Source organism: Lygodium microphyllum, chromosome 8 (assembly GCF_053477565.2).
Source record: "Lygodium microphyllum isolate KBCC chromosome 8, Lygodium_microphyllum_v1.1.10, whole genome shotgun sequence".
In the NCBI taxonomy this organism is placed as follows: Eukaryota; Viridiplantae; Streptophyta; class Polypodiopsida; order Schizaeales; family Lygodiaceae; genus Lygodium; species Lygodium microphyllum.
This window is the reverse complement of record NC_141142.1, coordinates 28,750,973-28,773,420: the sequence shown is the minus strand read 5'-3', so window position 1 is coordinate 28,773,420 and position 22,448 is coordinate 28,750,973. Positions and strand designations below refer to the sequence as shown.

At 43.7% G+C, this 22,448-nt stretch overlaps 1 protein-coding gene across 3 annotated transcripts in view; it reads right to left on the bottom strand.

The window, feature by feature from the left end:
• The window catches only part of ARP5 (actin-related protein 5), a 63,269-nt gene that overhangs the window by 38,960 nt on the left and 1,861 nt on the right, over positions 1-22,448 (bottom strand). The window lies entirely within an intron of this gene.

Here is a 22,448-nt window from a genome sequence, read left to right as displayed (position 1 = left end):
TAGAAGCCTTGGGCAAAGGCTTTGTAAAGCAATCCGCCACATTATCCGCAGTAGGATAGTAGGCCACCACTAACTTGGAATCCATGACCTACTCTTGAACATAGTGGTACTGAACCTCAATGTACTTTGTGCGAGCATGAAACACCAAAGCAAGGGCACATTGGCAGTCCACACACAACTCCATAGATCCTGTCTGTGGAAAGGCAATCTCCACCAACAAACGACAGAGCCAAATTGCCTCCATAGATGTAGAACAAAGGAAACAGTACTCAACCTCTGTAAATGAAAGAGCCATAGTAGGGTGCTTCTTACTACTCCAAGAGATAGCTCCCGATCCAAGGGAGAAGGCATAGCCAGTAGTGGACCATCATGAGTCCACATCACCCGCCCAATCAGAGTCATTCCATCATGAAAGAGTGGCCCCCTCTCCATACATGATCTTGTAGGATCACGTCCCCTGTAGGTAGCGCAGAACGTGCAAGGCAGCTTGTGTTAGTGAGCCTGAGTAGGAATCTTCTTGAAAGAAGACAACAAAGCCACCACAAAAGAGATGTTTGGCCGAGTATGGATCAACCAGATCAAAGAGCCAACGAGGCACCTGTAGCGGGTGGCATCACAAAGGGGATCTCTTGCTGCCAAAAGCTTGGATTATGGATCCGTGGGGCAAGAAATAGGCCGACACTTAGCCATACCAAACTCTGAAAAAACCTTGGAGATGTACCTGTGCTACGAGATAAAAATACCCTGTGCCATCTGATAGATCTCCAATCCAAGGAAGAAGTGTAGGATCCCAACATCCGTCATGTCAAACTCCTAGGCCAATATCTGTGGAGTTTAATTTGTGAGAGTGCGCAATGGAAGGAAAACACGAACACAGAGGGAGAGAGAGAGAGAGAGAGAGAGAGAGGAAGCAAAAAATGAAGGAAGAATACTGCACTCACTAAAGAAGAATGCTAATACAATGGAGATGGACTAAACAGTCCTTGCATGCAGCCCAAAGCATCAATGAGGACACTAGATTAGGCTAATGACGATAGTAGCACCAACCTCAAAGAGTCAGAGTATCAAAGTGTGCACCTGCAAAGGGAAGACTAAAGACTGAAGAGTGTGTCTACCTACCAAGTGGGGGGTGCAGCCATAAATAGTAAACTAGCCAACTTGATCTTGAAGAGGCCATAAATGCTGGCCGAAATGCTGGTCACTGAATAAAAATGCCAGGAAAAATAAGGGAGACTCGGAAAAATCCTAGACGACAATGAGAATGTCCGATAGGTGTAGACAAACTGTGGAAAGTAAAAACTGGCCTAGGAATGCAGACAGGAAGCCAACAAAAAAAAAAAAACGCACCTAAACTGCCAAAGCTCCTATGTCTCCATCAGACTCTAATAAGAGCTCACAACCAGGAGATAACAGACTGACAAGACTAACATAGGTAGGCTAACACCCCCTCTCAGATCTTGGGAGTGTCTGAAGACCCAACAACCTCATGTCATGAAGCATAGAAGCTTGGGGCAAAGGCTTCATGAAGAGATTTACTATGTGGGATAGTAGGCCATTGCTAACTCAAAATCCATGATCCACTCTTGAACATAGTGATACTGAACCTCAATGTGCTTCATGCGAGCATGAAACACAGGATTCTTTGCCAGAGCTAAAGCACTCTAGTTGTCCACACGCACCGTCGTAGGTCCAGGCTGAGTAAAGCCAATCTCTGCCAATTTGAGGTGAAGCCAAACTACCTCCATAGCTGTAGAACATAATGCACGATACTCTGCCTCTATAGAAGAAAGGGCCACGGTAGACGGCTTCTTGCTGCTCCACGAGATAACTCTTGATCCAAGGGAGAAGGCATAACATGTAGTGGACCGTCGTGAGTCCACATCACCAACCCAGTCAAAATCACTCCAACCATAGAGAGGAACCCCTCTCCATACATGATCCAATAGGATAAAGTCGCGCAAGGCCGTTCTCCAATGCTCCTCAATGGGAGTCTTCATGAAAGAAGACAAGACCACAACAAAAGAAACATCTGGCCGAGTGTGAATAAGCTAGATGAGGAAACCAACAAGACACCTATAACAGGTGGCATCTGGAAGGGGAGCTCTCGGATACCGAAAGCTTGGACTCTGGGTCCATGGGGCAAGAAATAGGCCGACAATCAGCCATACCAAACTTCGAGGGAAGCTCAAAAATATACCAATACTACAAAATAAAAATGCCCTATGCCATTTGATAAATCTCCAATCCAGGAAGAAATGTAAGATCCCAAGATCTATCGTGTCAAACTCTTGTAGCAAAATCTCCCGAGTACGATCAACCTCCTGAGCATAGCTCCCTGTAATGATAAGATCATCCATATACAAGATGAGCAAAACACACCTGTCACCCTCAACCTTGAAGTATAGGCTAGGGTCATGAGCGGATCGATGGAAGCCACTCTGTAGAAAGAAGTGATCAATCCTCTGGTACCTAGCACGAGGAGCCTGCTTCATGTCATAGAGGGCCTTCTACAATTTGTAGAAATGGTCCTCCTTCCCCTACACAAGAAAACCTAGAGGCTGTGAAACATAAATCTCCTCCTCAAGGGTACCATTCAAGAGGGCAAACTTGACGTCCATCTGATAAACAAGCTAGCGGTGGTGGGCTGCGAGAGCCAAGATAACCCGAATAGTAGACATCTAAGTTGTAGGTGCAAAAGTCTCAAAATAGTAAAAGGCTGTCCTTTGATCAAAACCCTTGGCTAGGGCCTAGCTTCGTGCTTGTCCAAGGAACCATTTGCAAGGTACTTGGTATTATAAACCCACTTCACACCTATCACCTACCGCTTCAGGGGACATGGAACCAACTCCCAAGTCTGATTACACTCAATAGAATCGAGCTCGCCCTGCATGGCCTGATGCCAAATATCTTGTGCAAGAGCCTCCTCAACTGTAGTAGGCTCACTGGCATGAAGAAGCTATGACATAAAAGCATAGTTCACACAAAGTGAACTATTCTGCTTAGCCTATAAGTGAGCTGATTCACATGGACCGATAGGAGAAACAGGAAGTGAGAAACACCTAAATCCTATATGAGCTGTCCGTACCAACGAGAAATCTAATTAGCTCATCCTGGTGCAAGGGAGAATGAGTAGCCTCTGATACTTCTAAGGCACCTGTCTGTGGTAGGGACTCCCCCTCACCAAGGAAAGGAAAATCCTCCTCATCTAAAGAAGGCTCCCCCTTTGACGGCTGATCAACCCTAGAAGACTCCAAAGGGGAGGCTGAAGGGGTGGAAGTATGCAACAAAGAAGAAGTAGCAGTTGTATCCATCAAGGGTGGTAGGGAAGCTGGAGTAGAGGGTGGAGGAGGAGAAGGGGAGGAGCCGAAGTCGAAGAAGGGGTGCTAAGAGGCAACCTAGAATGAAGTAGTCAATGACAAAGAACCACCTGTAACAGAACCATCAATAGGATCCTCGAAGGCCAAAGCCTTATCAAAGATCACATCCTTGCTCACCTCAAGCTTCCATGTCATCGAGTCATAGAGGCAATAGCCCTTCATGGTAGTGCTATAGCCCACAAAGATGAGCTTCCTAGACTTCAAGTCAAGCTTCGTCTTCCTCTTCTTCTTGTCCACATGGACAAATGCATCACATTCAAAGATGTGGAAGTGAGACATGGAGGCCTTTTGACCAAAGAAATCCTCATAGGGAGTCATGTCATGTAATGCAGAAGTCGAGGGGAAATTGTGGATATGAACTACAGTAGCCACTACCTCACCCCAAAGGATATGATGAAGACCTCGATGCTCCAGCACCGATCGGGGCCATCTCAAGCATGGTCTGATTCACACGCTCCAGCACACCATTCTCCGAAGGTGTGTTCGATGGGTAAACTCCACTCGATTGCCGTGATCCTTGTAAAACTAAGAAAAGAGGTTAGAAGTAAATTCTCCACCATGATCTGCTTGTACACCGCAAACTTTGAAGGTAGTCTATGTCTCCACAAACACCTTCCACTTGCAGAAACGAGAGTACATCCCGCTCTTGTACTTAAGAAAATAGGACCACACCTAACGATTGAAGTCATCAAATACTTGGCCTTCCCAAGCGAGTCCGTGCCCATAGGTCCACAAAGGTCGGTGTGAACCAACTCAAGCAAAGTAGAAGCTCTCCAAGTGGCAAGATCAAAGTGTGAATAGGAGGAAATCAAGAGGTCCTTCCACCATCTTCTTCCGAGAAGCCTGTCATATAGCGTCAAAGTTCAGATGATCAGAACGAGCATGCCAAAGCAGCCCAAGCTCATAGGAAGTCCTTGCGGCTAAGGCTATGAGCGTGTGAAGCCCACCCTCCTAGGATCTTAATAACGCCACCTATAGAAGCATCCTCCACTGTTACCACATCCTATGTAAATACCACGTGGGTACCAAGCCATCTAAGACCATAACAAACAATAGGTTAAAACCTAAATCTAATGCATACAGAACTTTGACCGAAGGAGACTACCTATCTGGCAATAAAGGAATAGTCCCCACTCCTCGAACGGGAACGGTAGAGTTGTCACCAATGGTGAGTGTATCCCCTCTGACACTCGGATCCCGAAGCCAATCCTGTCTATAGGTCATGTGAGAAGAGGTCCCACTGTCAACAACGAGCCAAAGCTTCCCCTCAGCAAAAGAAGCAAGAGTTGTATCCCGCTTGTCAAATACATGCACAAAGACAAACTCTCATCGCCGGGGAAGCCTTTGTATCCTTCGAATCCTTCTCCTTTGGCTTCAAATGGGGATATTTGCCAACACTTCTCTTCAGGATGAGTGCCCTTCCCACAATGCGGGCACTTGGGCTTCTTCTCCTTCTTCTCATCCTTGTCCTCCTACTTCTTGTCCTTCGCCTCCACCGCCTCTTTCCCTTCGCTTGTACCTATAGTAAATGCCTTGGTGCAGTTAGAACCACTGGCCCCAACCTCTCTAAGTCGTTTATCATGCTCCAAGACAAGTAGTGAAAGTTCCTCCTATAAGAGTGTCTCGCGGGTCCTCAATGTGATAAGGCTGGTGTAGAAGATATCGAACCGAGGAGATGGCAACTGAGTGAGAAGGATCTGAGCCATGTCTTCAAAGGATATCATCTGACCAAGCGAGGCAAGCTCAACTCTCATGTCCTCCATCTTCGTGATGTGCTCCTTCATAGAGAATAAATCTCAAGACTGAGTATCCGCAACTTCTTTTCAAGGGAGATCTTGTGGGCAAACATCTTGTGTTGATACAAAGACGCAAGTTTCTTCCACACTTCTACTCCTATAAGGCTACTAGTCCACAGAAGTCCCATCAGTTGGATCCTTATTAGGACAAGGGGTGAAGTCGGAAACAAGAGCCCAAAGATCAAAGGTGTCAAGTATGCACTCTACCTTACACAACCACAACAAATAGTTTGAGCCATCGAGTTTCTTTTCTTTGGGTAATGAAGGTAAGACAGGAACCTGCACCGAGGGTATCAAGGATGGCATCCTCACTAAGGATGGAGCCTTCTGTGATAGATGAATAGAAGGGGGACAGGTGCTAATGAGGGACTCCTCTCACTGAGTATAATCGTAATAACCGTGTCTCCGTTCAAAGGAGTGTCTGGAAAGAAGCTCCTCCTCTAAGTCATCAAAGCGCATAAACTGGTGGACATCTTCAGTCCTACAATTACCCAAAAAGTTGTGTTCGGAAAAGAAAGGTTGTTGCCTACCACCACAACGAGGTCACCTACACTAGGAGGTTTGTCGCCTATGCCAAAGAGTTGCCACCTGCACTAGAAAGCTACCGCCTTTAAAAGGCAAATTCATGTTTGCTTCAAAACACAGGAGATAGGGGCCACCTGATGCTTGGATGTTGTCCCTCGGTCCTAGATGTTGTCTCCTAGTTGTCAAGAAAGTCAAACGAGCAATGGACCACCTGTGCGGGCTGTAAACATAGGCCAAAAATCTGCGTTTTGAAGATCTGGGCTGCTCCTCTATGATGAAAACCTGCTCTTCTGTAAGAAATGTCCAAACTGTGTCCTCACTTAGGAGATGATACCATGTGAAAATGCACAACGAAATAGAAACACGAACACAAAGAGAGAGGAAGCAAAAGATAAAGGAAGAATACTGCATTGATTGAAGAAGAATGCTCATACAATGGAGATGGACTTATCAATCCCTGCACACACCCCAAAGCGTCTATGAGGGTGCCAAATCAAGCTAGTGATAGTAACACCAAGCATGGAGAGTCGGAGTGTCGGAGTGTGCATCTGCAAAGGGAAAATTGAAGACTGAAGAGTGTGTGTGTCTGCCAAGAGGGAGTGCAGCTATAAATAGCAAAAGCACCAAAAATTGGCCGACCTGATCCTAAAGAGGCCATAAATGCTGGCTGACCAGCATTAAATGCTGGTCATGAAGAAAAATGCCAAAAAAAAAAGGGGAGACCCCAAAAAAATCCCAGATGACAATGACAATGTCCAACAAGTGTAGGCAAACATTGTGGAAAGTTGAGTCTGGCCTAGGAATGCAAACAGGAAGCCAATAAATAAAGAAAATGCACCTAAACTGCTAGAGCTCACAACCAAGAGATGACAAATCAACAAGTCTATGCTTCCATTGCTGCACCACTTCTGAAACCTCCTTTGTTACTTTCTATAATGATAAGGTCATCTACATACAAGATGACCAAGACACACCTATCCTCTACAACCTATAATAAAGGTTGGGGTCATGATCTGGTCAATGAAGCCATTGTCCAAGAAGAATCGATCAATCCACTGATACCAAGCCCTAGGAGCTTGCCTCACGCCATAAAGGGCCTTCCACAACCAATAAACATGGTCCTCCTTCCCCTGCACAAGAAAACCAGGAGGCTATGAGACATAAATCTCCTCCTCCAAGACAACATTCAAAAAGGTCAACTTCACATCTATCTGATAAACGGGCCAATGGTGATGGGCGGCCAAAGCCATAATAGCTCAAATAGTGGGCATCCAAGATGTCAATGTGAAAGTCTCAAAATAATCCAAACCTACCCTCTAGGAAAATCCCTTGGCAACAAGCCATGCCTTATGCTTGCTTGTCCAAGGTCCCATCTGCAAGATACTTGGTCTTGAAGGCCTACTTCACACCAATCACCTTCCACCTCTTTGAACAAGAAGCCAACTCCCAATTCCAATTCTACTCAATAGAATGGAGCTCACACTGCATAGCACTGCGCCAAACATCCTATGCAAAAGCCTCGTCAACTATAGCAGGCTCATGATCTTGAAGAATCTGGGACATAAGAGCATAGTTCATACAAAGTGAACTATCCCGCTAGGCCTATGACCTAGCTGACCTGTGTGGGCCAAGAGGCATCTCAAGGGACTCAGTAATCCTTGAATCCTACATGAGCCGGTGATACCACCGAGAAAAGGCAATAGGCTCATCCCACTGCGAAGGAGACCGAGAAGCCTCCAGTACTTGTAAAGCACCTATATATGTAAGTGACCCCCCCACTGAGGGAAGGTGGATCCTCCTCACCAAAGGTAGAGAGCTCCCCCTCTAACAACCCAATCCCCCTAAAGGAAACTTGGAGGGACATGAAGGGGGTAGGAATACTTGATAACAAAAGAGCAGATGGAGCCATCAAGGGTGGAAGGGGAGTGGGTGATAGTGTAGGAGGAGGAGGGGGAGGAGTTGTAGACTAAGAAGGGGTGCCAAAGTGTAACCTAGAAGGAAGGGGAGGGGCTGATCGTGGGTTTTTTTTTTTTTTTTTTTTTTTTTTGGAGGGGTGGGAACAGGGTCAGTCAAAGCAAGGAACCACACCTGTAGCAAAAGCACTATCAATCAAATCCTCAAAGGCCGTAGCCTCATTGAAGATCACATCCCTGCTTACCTCAATCTTACGAGTCATCGGATCATAGAGCCAATAGCCCTTCGTGTACTATAACCAACAAAGATTAGCTTCCTTGACTTGGAATCAAGTTTTCTCCACCTTTTCTACTTGTCCACATGGACATATGCCTCACATCCAAATATGCAAAAGCGGAAAACAGAAGGCTTCTTCCCAAAGAAAGCCTATTAGGGAGTCAAATCTTGCAATGCCAAAGTAGATGACTAATTGCAAATGTCAACCGTAATAGCCACAGCCTTATCCCATGAAGAATGGAGAAGACCCCGATGCTCCAAGTCATCTCAAGCATGGTCAGATTGGCATGCTCCACCGCACCATTTTGAGATGCTGTGTTCGGATCGGAATATTCTACCTAAATACCCTAATTCCCGCAAAACTCAAAAAATAGGTTAGAACGAAAGTCCTCGCTAATATCACCTTGAACACCGCGAACTTTGAAGGAGGTTTGCTTCTCCGCAAACACCTTCCACTCACAGAAACGGGAGTATGCCTCACTCTTGTACTCCAAGAAATAAGGCCACACAAAACGACTCAAGTCATAAACAATCAGCATAAGGTACTTGGTCTTTCCAAGGGAGGCCGTGCCCATACATCCACAAAGGTCGGTGTGAACCAACTCAAGCGGAGTAGAAGCCCTTGGAGTAGCAACTTGTGGATGAGGCTACCTATGTTGCTTGCCGCTCAAGCAACTGGGGCACAGTGTGTGAACAGGAGGAAAATCTAGAAGTCCCTCAATCATCTTCCTCGGAGCCCGCCGAATAACATCAAGATTCAAATGCCCATAATGAGCATGCCAACACAATCCAAGCTCGTACAGCAAGGGTTGTGAGTGTGTAGAGTACATCCTCATGTGTACCTATCTAAAGTGCAACTCTTGAAGATGCATCCTCCACCGTAACTACATCCTAGGTAAAGATGACTTGGGTACCTAACTCTGCAAGATCGTAAATAAACAGAAGGTTAAAGTCCATATCTAGTACATAGAGGACTTTAGCCGAAGAAGAATGCCGATCAGGCAACAAGGGAATGGTCCCCACTCCACGCAAAGGAACTAAATAGTTGTCACCTCTGGTGGATACCCCTTTGGATCGCATACACTGAAGCCGATCCTATTGGTAAGTCATGTGGGAAGAGACCCCACTATCCACGAGCCAAGGCTTCTCCTCAGAAGAAGAAGCAAGAGCCGTATCCTCCACCTCAGGATGAGTGCCATTCTCATAGTGTGGGGACTTGGGCTTCTTCTTCCTCTTCTCATCCTTGGAATCATTCTTCTTGTCCTCCTGTTTCTTAGTTTATGGCTTCCCCTTCTTCTTCCCACCCCCAATATCTATAGCGATCCCAAAGGGCTACATGATCCATCAATGACCTATGTGCAGGGTCTTCCACAAGCCAGGGAACAAGGAGAGAAATAAACTCCCAAAGGTCGAAGATATCGAGAATATACTCCACCTTACACAACCATAGAGTCTAGAGAATAGTTAGAACCATCCAACTTGTCTTCTTTGAGCAAAGAAGGATGCATGGGCACCTATACAATGGGTGCCATGTAAGGCATCTTCAGGCCGGTAGATTGCACCTTATGAGAAACATGAAGGGAGGGACGAGGAGAGGGTCACTCCGAATGGAAAGTCCACACGAGGACTCAAACCTTCGATAATCTCGCCGTCACTCAAAAGAATGATGGAGACCTCATCCTCTGAGTTAGTAAAGCTGAAAAACTGATGTTGAGACATCTTCATCAAGAACCTACAATCACCCTGAAAATTGTGTTTGACTATTAGACAGCAGAAAAACAAGAGGAATCAGCTGTCACCTACGCCTAAATGCTATCACCTCCACCCAGAAAGCTGTCCCCTACAGTTAGGGACTAATGCCAAGGGCAAACGAACGTCAAAAAAGCAATGGAAATCTGTGTTTTGCAGCCAAATGCTATCACCTAGGAAACAGAGAATGCTAGAAGCATGGGAGTGTAGTTGCCTAGTGCCTGGAAGGCTGCATTTGCAGCAAACACAAATCTGCTGAAGGTTGCATGACAGTTCCGGGTGGACTTTGCCGATGACAAGCTCCTCTGTAGTCTCTCATTAGGCAATGATACCATGTGAGAGTGTGCAACGGAAGAAGGAACTCGAACACAGAGAAAGAAGAAAGCAACAAGATGAAGGAAGAAAGATATCTGCACTGACTGAAATAAATGTTGAATACAAACAGATGGACTGATCAGCCCCTACATCACAGCCTGAGGCGTCAGTGAGGGCACCAGATCTGACCTGAAATAATGATGGCAGCAGCAGCACCGCAGACGAAGTGTGCCTGCAGTCAGAGGAGCAGCCTGCAAACGATTATCTGCCCCAGCCAGAAACACTGCTATATATAGCAAAAAATGGGTCAAACTGGCCGACCTGATGCTGGCCAACTGCATTTAATGCAGTCAGCAGCATTAAAAAATGCATTTAAAAAAATTACAGCTGACATGGCAATAAAATCAGGGGGGCAGAGCAATGTCCAACACAATGGCCCAAGCTGGAAAATGCTGAAAATGCTCGCAGAACTCACGAAATGCACACTAAAATCCCAAAGCTCCCATGTCTTTGTCAGACTTTGACGGGAGCTCACAACCGAGAGATGATAGACTCACAGCACTAAAAGTGATTGGTTAACACAGTGTTGTCCATCTGTCCATGAGGTCTTCACCAACAAGCGACCAGATTTGGAGGATTCCTGGGAGAGATTCTCTTGGTAAGAGACTTTAATGCCATGACACAAAGCAGATAATGTGATACATATGATTTCAAGCATCTAGGGCCGCTACAGGTGATGGATGTAGAGGAGGCAAGCATAAATAGGGTATCAATGAATATTGGCAGAGATAGTACTCATGATGGTCAGCACCTCCTAGAGCTAGGGTCACATAACCATCTCGTTATCTACAAGGGGATGAAAAGTGGCCCAAATCCAAAGCACTAACTTGCTTCTAGCCCACTGGCTCCAGCACGGTGGATAATGTACTAGGTTCCATTGAGACAATGGAACTAATTAGATCCTTCACCATCCCCCCTTTGTGAAGATATGCAAGGGTTTGCACTCAGGAAACACAACATGTATGACCAAGATTGAAACACAAAGACTCAGCCAAAGACAAGCAAAACTCAAACCCTAAATGCAAAATGCAAAACGCTAAACTCATTCAAAGACAAACACAAAGAGAAGAAACTTTGAAATGATTGAATGCTGTAAATTAATGTAAGAGTGTACAAAATGCCCAAGGGCAAATCAATGAAGTGTCAAAGAATGATGTCCACCGAAGACAGATCCTAAGTACTATGACCACCAATCGGAGCAATGGAAGGCAAGGAAACACCAAACATTGATCACTAGCGTGAGGAGAGATTGAGGTGACTACAGTAGGAGGTGACTGATGAGGTGTACAATGCTAGAGAGCTGCAAACACAGCAGAAAAGGGGCTGCCTGAAGGAGAAGAATGAACACCAAGACCAAATGCAGGTTGCAGAAGGTCGCTTGATGTAGAGGAATAAAATCGGAATATCACAAGAACCTATAGTGTGAGGGATTCGATTTTAAGGATATCGTGCAACCTTGGACACCCTTGAGATATTTGAGACAACAACTTGCCAAATGATTCCTCAACGATGGAATCACTATACAGACTCCCTGGCTAATTATGCCTTTGTTAAAGATGGCTTTCTTAACTGTGGTCCTAAGGGGCTTTTATAATTGCCTCCTGCTGATGTTAGTCCAGGGCTACTATGGGGACTATTGCTGGCATGTCCTATTTTGGCTGTGGATGGTTAGTATGGATTATAAGCTAGGTAGCAATTGACCATCTTCCTATTCTATCATGGATGCATCAGATCATTCAATGGAATATTCATCGGACACCCCTCGCCATTTATACTAATCAGCTACAAAGCGTGTTTTAGCTCAGCACCCCCTCTCAAGCCCAAAACTAAGCTAAAAAGGGAAGGACGGCAATGTTTATCCCAAGGCGTCCCAACCTAAAGCAACCAGGGCATCGAACAAAGGGTGCATGTCAACTGCCCAATGGCCTACCAAGACTACAGAGGCAATGGTTATCTTACCAAGAGAATCCAAGTAGTTACCCCAAAGAAGAGAGGCCATTGGACAAAGGGTGCTTGTTGGCTGCCCAGTGGCCTACCAAGCCCTACAAAGGTGGATGGAACCACATTAAACTTTTGTTTTTTTTTTTTTTAAATTTCTGGAGTGGAAAGTTTTTTTTATGGGTGGCAGCCAATTAAATAACAGTGACCCAAAAGACCAGAGTAGCAATGGTACACCCAACACATTACAAAACAATACAAGCTTACCCATCCACTCGAGGATGTCAATGACAAGGGAAAGGTGATGAAATATCATGTGAAGAAGAATGGTGATGTAATCCGCTAGTGGAAACAGCTTAGAATCCATCCAACGGTGAGCACAATGGAATGCATAGTATGTTACACACTGAAGAATACTCCTGTAGCAAATACCGCTTGGGCAGTGTCCCTCATGGGAAAATTGTTTACTTGCCCAAGCATCCTAGTACAAAGATGATGAAATCATGCAATGCATAGGAGAAGATACAACAAGGAGGAAAAGGCCGATGTGGAAGACAAGTGCTGAAACCTGTAGAATACCAAGAAGTGTAGGAACCCCCTCTCAACTTGGGTGTCAATGCCGAAGAAGAAAGAGAAGCCCGATGATGTCAATCTTTGTGTGGTGCCAAGAACCATGTATATGAAGATGACGAAGCATCCCTAATGAAAGAGCAAGGATAGAAGACACCACCATGGTAGCATCAAGAGAGATATTGCACGATCCACCACAGGAGGGGAAGCCTTCATGATGGTAGAAGAGCAAAACTCTAGGTGAATTGAACCATGAAAGGAACGGCACGCAACTCCTATCTCCAACTCATGAAGGATTGGTGCAAACCTACATGTTAGCCCTACACTGAAATACAAAACCCTACAAAAGAAATCAAAATTTGCGACCACAGAGGTGAGTAGTAAGATACTTCAAAAAACAAAACTAAAAATAAAGGAAAGCAAAGCTAAGTGCAATCCAATGAGTATGTATATATGAGACGGAACTCTAAAAAGGAAAAAGACTAAGTGTGTGGCCATTATCATGTACGGCAAGATGAAAAAGTGGTCCTAAACAATATTGTGGGGCCCTAGGAATGGATAAGTACCATGGGTGAGCCACTAACAAACCAATCGACTGACCCTTCAAGAGTAGTGAAAGATATAGGCTGTTAAGGTTGTCCGCATGCCACATGTCCAATGTTGAGGGTAAAGGCACTTGTGCCTAGCCGCCCGTGTATTACTACACTTATAGTATCAACACCTGCACACTGTAGGCGACGGGCGCCCATCACTGTCACTTCATTCTTTATTCTTTCAATAACATTTGAATAAAGGGAAGGCCGGTCACACATTGTGACCGTTGGAATTTCCACATCTTGAGTCTCTCTCTCTTGCTCTCTTATTCCAATCCGCCATAGCTCACACCTCTCTTACTTCCTCTTGCTCATGCTTCCACTTGGGGTTCTCCGTTAACAAGGCCTTCTTCTCCGTGAGCTGGAGCTCAATCTGGCATTGCTTCAGCTCTCATTCGAGTTACCTATAGCAAGGTTTCACCATTGGCAGTCATAGCTCCACCTCTTGAGGTTCATATTGAGCTCTCATTGCTCTAGAACGTCTAAGGATCTATTGGGACTATCTCAGGGCATCCTTGAGCCTACATTGAGCTTATTTCAAGGAGTATCTAGCTCAGTATTCAGGACTGGAAATACAAAAACGTTTTTTCAGCTGTGGCCATTTTCAAACACTTGTGCTTACTCAACCACTCCCCGGCATTGGACAAAGGCTTTGGCATTGTTTACTACTATTCCCGGCATTGACCATTAACATTAAGCATTGGTTTTGAGTCATTGAACTTCAGCTATTAACTGTGCAAACAGGGCAGCATGCTGTCATAAAACAGGGACAGCCATATCTTCAATGTTTGGAGCTCATATATGCTTCCCGCGATGCCCGTATACCTATGTTTTGTTGTTGGATACTTGGGGGATCATATTCATTTGTTTGAAATACTATTGGACTGATTTGAGCACTCTTTTAGCTCAGTTTTCTCATACATATCACTGCTGCCATAACAGGGTTGAATGCTATTTGTCTGGGAAATGTCATGCTCTTAGCTTATGTGATGCTCCCGAGATGCTCATTTGATGCTGAACACTTGGGGAATGTTTGGCCAATGTATTGGAATGCTTTTGGACTGATTTGAGCCCATATTTGGCTCAATTTTACTGTCATTTTTACTGCTGTAATAAGCAGGGCTGAAGGCTCTTTTATCAATGAAAGCACATGCCTATTGCTTGTTGATGCTTCCCGGCTACTTGGGATGATAAATTGATGTCTATGTTGCTCCCAGAATGCTTTTGGGCTTCCATTGAGCTCACTTTTGCTCAATCTTGATTGTCATTTTACTCACTTTTGCTCAGTCTTGATTCACTTTACTGTTGTATATACAGTGGACAGCAAGCTTTTAACATGGACAGTCTATGCCTAATCCTCTTTCATGCTATTCGGGCATTCTATTGGATATATTGGTGCATGACATTGAAGCTCTATGCTTGGTTATGCTATTGAATGCATTTGAGCTTTGATTTGAGCTTAGGACATTTGACATTGGTTGTCAGTTACTTCATTGGATGCTTCAAAGGTCTATGACCTTACGGCCTTGACGGTTTTATTGGGTCTTATGCTCCCGGCTATGTACTTGATGTATCTTGGATACTTGGATGCCACTCACATGAGGATTTGAGCTTTGTTTGCTCATCTAGCATCTGACTTTTGTTCCAGTGAGAGCCGCTTACTTGACACTTGGATGTTACATTGAGCTTTGGACTTTATTTGCAGTTGAGCTTGAGCTACTTCAACTTCTGCTCGCGCGCTGCAAGTTGTTTTGTATCAGTGATTGCCCCTGTTTGGCATTGATTTCTTACTGCTGTACTTCATTTTCAGTATGCTATGATTGCAAACTGTTGTATTAATTATGAGAGCAGTCCCCTCCATTTGATGCTATTTTGGTCACAATTTGTGGACAGCTTATTATTTGGTCCGTATCTCTTGTTTTCAACTTGTTTTGGCAGTGGTTTTGGGGCTGTTGCAGGTATTACAGAAGCCTGTTTGGTTTGTACTGTGCCTCTTTTTCCTGCAATATGGCTGGTCATTCAAATGACAATGCCATCTTCAACATTGAAAAGTTGGATGGCAGCATTTATGGCTGTTGAAAGATCCAAATTTGGCAGGTTTTGGTGCAGAAATGTCATATTAGACTGATCAAATGCAAGAGCATTAAGGTTGAAGGTCAAGAGATGTATGGAATGACTTAGATGAGCTCTGCAGGTCCACGATCATCCTATCCCTCAACAAGCAAGTTTATTATAATATTGTCGCAAATGGGCAATCTGAATGGGATCTTTGAGAAAAACTCTATAATCTCTATGATAAGCAGAGCCCTGCTTCTCAAATGTATTGGCTAAAGCAGCTTATGGACCTTCATATGAAGAAAGGTACCAATATTTCTCAACATTTGAGCGAGTTTCATGCTATCATTGGCCAGCTGTCATTGCAAGGTATTAACTTTAAGGACAATCTTCCACCTTTATTCTTGTTGGTCACACTGCCCAAGTCTTGGGACACATTCGTACTACTATGTGTGCAAATATGCCCAAGAATGGGCTGAAATTGTCTGATGTAGAGGGTGCACTCCTGACAAAGGAGATAAATAGGAAGAATATGGATGCTTCTCGTACTTCTCATGCTGACTATTTGGGGTCGCCATGATGGCAAGAGCTGGAATGACTGCCGTAGAGACTCGCATAAGTCTCATTCTAAGTCCCTGGACAGTCTCACAATAAGTCCCATGGACGTAAGTCCAATTTGACATGCTATTATTGCAGGAAAGCAAGACATATCAGGCCGCAGTGCCATAAAATGCACACTAACAAGCACAAGGAAAAGGACAAAGGGAAAGCACAAGACAAGTCCGATGATCGCAGCATTATCCTTGCTAAGTCTAGTGTTAAGATCGAAGAGATCGATGTACTCCAGCAACCCAACTCTGATGATGATTACATACTTGGAACTTCTTCTTTGGATGAGTCACACCTGATTGATGCCTTACCTAGTTTTACTCAGTGTTGGTTGATGGATTCAAGGGCTTCCTTTCATGTGACCCCTCATAGAGAGTGGTTCCACTCCCATTGCATTATGATTAGATTTGTCCGTTTGGGTAATAACTTGGCATTGCAAATAGTTGGTATTGGTGATATCCGGGTGCAGTCTGGTTTAGGCAATATGTTTACTTTGTATAATGTTCAACATGTACCGGCTCTCACAAAGAGTCTTATCTCTACTGGCACACTAGATGATGAGGGTTACTTTGTTTCCTTTGGGGATTCTTCTTGGAAGATCACCCGTGGGAACCTTGTTCTGGCATGTGGTGCCAAGCCTCACACTTTATATCCCTTGATTGTATCTGGATCCGTAGATCATGTTTTGTCCGTGGCTGCAGTTGCACATGTATCTCTTTGGCATCGTTGCCTTGGGCACATGTCCTTAAAGGGAATGAAAATGCTTATTCCTTTGCAATATCTTCTACCCCTTGACTATAAGTGTTCTGAGTCATATAATCATTGTTTGTATGGCAAGCAGACACGTAGTATGCACAAGAAGTCTCGCACTCTGCACATAGGTAAGCTTTTGGCTCTCGTTCATTCTGATGTCTTTGGACCTATGCCCTGTCAGTCTTTAGGAGGCACGAAGTACTATCACATTCATTGATGATTACTCACATAAGGTCTAGGCATATCCCATAAAGCTGAAATCTGATGTTTTAGCTACCTTTCAACATTGGCTTGCATTGGTTGAGAACCAGTCTGGTTATAGGCTGAAATGCCTATGGTCAAATAATGGGGGTGAATATGTCTCTAAAGCCTTTGAGCAATTTTGCGATGGGAGGGGTATTAAGTGTCAGTTGACCACCCCATACACCCCACCCCAAAATGGTATGGCAGAGCGCATGAACAGAACAATACAGGAAATGGTCTGTAGTATGCTTAGCCAAGCAAGCTTACCACAGCAATTTTGGGCTAAGGCAGTGACGATTGCCATACACTTGATCACTGGTTTGAAAAACCTCCCTCATATGCTCAGTTGCGTGTCTTTGGTTATGAGCCTTTCGGCCACATACCCAAGGACAAGCGCACAAAGCTAGATCCTAAGTCCGTGAAATGCATCTTTCTTGGTTATAGGGATGCAGATGAGACGGGCTATCACCTATGGGATCCAAAGGCTCGAAAAGTCATCCGTAGCCATGATGTAGTTTTCCATGAAAAAAAGATGCATAAGCAACCTGAGTAGATAATTGAGATACGTAGGGTTATATTTTAGGAGGAGTCTCTTACTCCCGAACAGTCAATTAGACAACGTGCAGCAGCAACTAATACTCCAATGGCCCATGACCATGATATTAGATAGAATGTGCAAGCTCCTCAGCTTGCCTTAAGACACTCAGCTAGAGCCAAATATCCTCTTGAGCGGTTTGAGCCCTCCGTTAATTATGTGATGGTGACCGGTATAGGTGAGCCTCTTACTTATGATGAGGCCATGTGCCGTGGTGATAGTCACTCTTGGAAGAGGGCCATGCAATCACAATTTGACTCTTTACAGAAAAATCATACGTGGGAGTCGGTTCCTTTGCTTGGTAGGACGCGTGCATTGCCATGCAAGTGAGTGTACAAGTTGAAGAGCACCCCTGGATGCCCTAAGCTTGTCTATAAGGCCAGATTGGTTGCTAAGGATTTTAAACAAGAGCATGGTGTTGACTTCGAGGAAGTCTTTTCTTCTATAGTCAAGATGACTACCCTATGCTCGGTACTAGAATTAGTTACTCAGCTAGATCTAGACCTTTATCAGATGAATGTTAAAAACGCTTTCTTACATGGGGACTTACATGAGGAGATTTATATGCAACAACCTAAGGGCTTCTAGAAAAAATGCAAGGAACACCTAGTATGCATATTGAGAAAGAGCCTTTATGACCTTAAGTAGGCACCTAGAAAATGGTACCATAAGTTTGATGCTTTTATACATTCACACAACTATACATGCAGTGATATGGATCCGTGTTTATACACGAAGAAGGCCCGTGATGGCAGCCTTTTGATTTTGGCACTCTATGTGGATGGCATGTTGATTGCTGGGAGAGCTCCTGATGAGCTGGATGCTCTAGAAAGTCAGCTCAAGAAGAGCTTTGAGATGAAAGACATGGGACCAGCCTCACATATTCTTGGGATACACATTATGAGTGACCGCTCTCAAGGGCTCCTTTACTTGTCATCACATAATGAGTATATCCAAAAGGTCCTTGAGCGGTTTCATATGCAGGACGTTAAGCATATTGGCTGTCCTTTGCCTTTTCATGTGTGTTGAGCTAGAGTGCTGACAGAATGCGAGACTGAATGAGAGATTGGAATAAGCAGTGATAGAGCTGAGAGATGAGAGAATCGAGTAAGAGTATACCAATGTATTGCACGAAGAATAAAAATGTATTTATATGTTAGGGTACAAGTGAAGGGTGTGTTCACACTCGTAAGTTTATACACATGGGATAAATGGGAGTTTACACCCAAAGCGGCTTTACATCCAACAACCTCCCTCTTAAAGGCCCGAAGTGGTGCCTTTAAACTATCCAACTCCCACTAGTCGAATGCAATGCTCATGATGAGCCTTCGCAAGGCTTTTAATAAGAACATCTGTAAGGTTATCTTGGGTTTTAACCTTAGTTAGTGTGACAAGGCCATCATCCAAGACCTGTTGAATGAAATGATACCAAACATCTATGTGTTTGATACGTGCATAAAACATGGCATTTTTAGCCAAACATACTGCACTACTCTATCTATCATAACTAAGCACTGGAGTATATGAAGAAATACCAAAATCCTTGATCAAACGGCCAAGCCAAATAGCTTCCTTAGAAGCTTCTATGGCTGAAATATATTCAGTCTCTATAGTACTCAATGCTACAATTTTCTGCAACCTTGAACACCAAGAAATAGCTCCACCAACCAAAGTAAAGACATACCCACTAGTAGACTTTCTAGTGTCGAGATCTCCTGCCATGTCTAAACTTGTCTTGTGTACCTTTTAAGTATCTAAAGATACATTTCACTACTTCCCAATGTGGTTTGCTAGGGTTAGACATGAATCTACTAACCCCCACTGCATGAGCAATGTGTGGGCGAGTTGCAACCATGGTATATATCAAAGAACCACGAGCTAATGCATAAGGTATGCCTTTCATCACAGTAGCAACTCCATCATCTTTTGGGCAATCAACTTTGCTAAGCTTTGTATATGGTGGTAAAGGCACACTAAGAGGCTTAGCATCAGCCATATTAAATCTATCAAGTACTTTGCTGATGTAATTGTCTTGTGAGAGAAACAAGAAGTGCTACCCTCTATCTCTTTTAATGCGCATGCCCAAAATGTGTTCAACTGCTCCCAAATCTTTCATTGAGAAAGCTGAACTCAACTACCTTTTAAGAGTATGTAAAGTACTCTTATGCTTTCTTACAATCAGCATGTCATCCACATATAAAACCAGCACAATAAGGCTTCCATCATCAGCCTTCTTAGTGTATAAGCAATACTCTGCATGGTTGTGTTTGAATCCATGGCTAAGCGTAAAGGTATAGAACTTTTTATACCATTGTCTAGGGGCCTATTTCAGCCCATATAAGCTGTGTTTCAGCTTACAAACTAAATGCTTTTTCCCTAGAATAGTAAAACCTTCGAGCTGTTTCATGTATAGCTCTTCATCCAAGTCACCATAAAGAAAAGTAGTCTTCACATCCATTTGATCCAACTCTAAATCCAAGGATGCAATGAGAGCAAACAAAACACGGAGTGTAGTCATCTTCACCACCGGTGAAAAAACCTCTTGGAAGTCTATGCCTTCCCTCTGTGTATAGCCCTTAGCAACCAAACGTGCCTTGTATTTGGGCTTCCCATCAATACATTTCACCTTATAAACCCATTTGTTAGGAATAGCTTTCCTATCCTTAGGTAAAGATACAAGCTCCCATGTGTTATTCGCATATAGAGACTTCATCTCTTCCTACATAGCAAGCTCCCACTTTCTCTTATTTTCATATGATTGTGCCTCTTTAAATGTCAAAGGCCCACCTTCATCCATCAATAAAATGCAATCCAAAGATGGTTGAAACCTCTATGGCTGCCTTTTGACCTGTGTAGACCTTCTTACCCAATGATCTATATTGATAGGCAATGGGCCTACATCCTCAGGTATGTGCACACCATCACCTAGTGGCTAATTTTCAGCATTTTCTTGCTGCTGTAACTTGTTTTCAACATGTTCTTCATGTTGTCATATTCCATCATGTGCATCAATCTGCTGTCCATTATCTTCTGGCTCTAGCACAATAGGTTGCTGCTCATTTTCAGCATCAAAAGGGACAAAATCTTCAGCTAATGATTGCTGAATGACTGGTTGTTCATATGCTAAAACTTGACCTTCTTCTTGTCAAGGTCACCATGTGTAACATTTTTCAGCAACTTTGCCTCATTAAATACTACGTCTCGACTACATACTATCTTCCTATCTTGAGAAAACCAAACTCTATATCCCATCTCTCCCTCATCTCTATATCCAATGAAGATGCCCTTGATGGATTTCATATCTAGTTTAGTCCTCTAATTTACAGGAATATGCTTAAAAGCATCACAACCAAATGACACACAAATGGTCATATGAACCAAGTTTGCCAGACCAAACCTCTTCAAGAATGCCATTTTCCAATGCACAATTGGGAGAGCAATTGCACACATGAACTACAATTTTAAGAGCCTCTCCCCGAAACTGTTGCGAGAGATTAGCTGTGGAAAGCATGTATCTGACTCTCTCACAAAGTGTGTGATTATATCTTTCAGCCATGCCATTTAATGCAAGGTTGTAAGGGGCTGTCAACTCCCTCTTAATGCCATGCATCTCACAAAAACTTTTAAACTCATTAGAGGTATACTCGCCCCCATTATCCGTTCTTATAGCTTTTAACTTAAGCCCTTTCTGTGTGGTAACAAAGGCATGAGACCTTTTGAAAGCACCAAACACTTCCTTTTTGCTCTCTAATACATATACCCATGACTTTCTACTGAAGCCATCGATAAAAGTGACAAAGTACTGTGCACCCCCATGTGAATTAATAGGCATAGTGCACACATCTGAATGTACTAAGTCAAGAGCATTGGACTTCTTAACAACACCAGAGTAATAAGGAAACTTCACATGTTTTCCATATATGCAATCATTACAAAAGTCGAGACCAGAGCCTTATACATCAAATCTCCCTAAAGAGGAGTGAGCCTGAAGGCCTTTCTGGCTCATATGACCATGTCTTTTGTGCCAAAGTTTCATCTGTGAATGAACTTCAGCCACAACCAAAAACTTGCCCAGTAATGTTTTGCAATGCAAATAATACAAAGTCCCCTTTTTGTTGCCTTTAACAATTAGCATAGAGCCCTTGTGAACCTTCCAAGATCCACCACCAAAGGTAGTAAAATACCCTCTTGCATCAAGTTGCCCCAACTGATAGTAGACTTTTCTTTATACCAGGTACATATCTAACATCATGCAAAATCAGCTCTTGGCCATTTTCAAGGGCTAATAGAATGGTACCTACACCCTCTATTTCACATGCATAATTGTTGCCCAAGTATAATTTGCCTAGGCAAACTGAAGTGTATTCAGAAATTATTGCCCAAAATAAAAGAGAATAGCATTACCTCCTTTTTTTGGGGCTGTTTTAAGGCAACCAAATGTCAAGGGTTACTGCATGATAATTAAGATTAAGTGTAAATCATGAAATTAGTGGCTCAACACCCACCATGCAGCTCAACCATATGGAGATGAAGCAAATTATCATGATGGACATCACCATGATAGACATTAAGCGAACATTGATTTTGCTAGCAATTGCATTGACACGAAGGTGGCCTTCTCCATGAACCATGTTCCTCTGCTTTCCTAGGATAGCTTCCTCATCAAACCAAGATAAATGGATATGCATATGTCATTTGAGATGCGATGTGGTATAGGCAAAATGCGTACCTCCTCATAATTAGATGAGCTCTAAGTTGAGACAAGGAGATACTTCAAAAAAGTTGTTACAATCGAATACGTCAAAGATGCTGAATGTGAGAGATGGAGACAAATGAGTACTACATACGCAAATGCCCTTCTTATTACTGGATGTGAGGCCACTACCACTACCTTTTCTATGAATGTTTTGGTCCCCTATGACATGTTATGTTTATTCTATGAGGGTTTTGATCTACATGGCAAGTTATGGCCTTCCTTAATCAAAGATGCCTAGGACTCTACCTTTCAGAGATCCACACAATGACACACTATAATTCACTATCCAGGCTCAAGCAACACTAAATGCATAAGACATGGGGC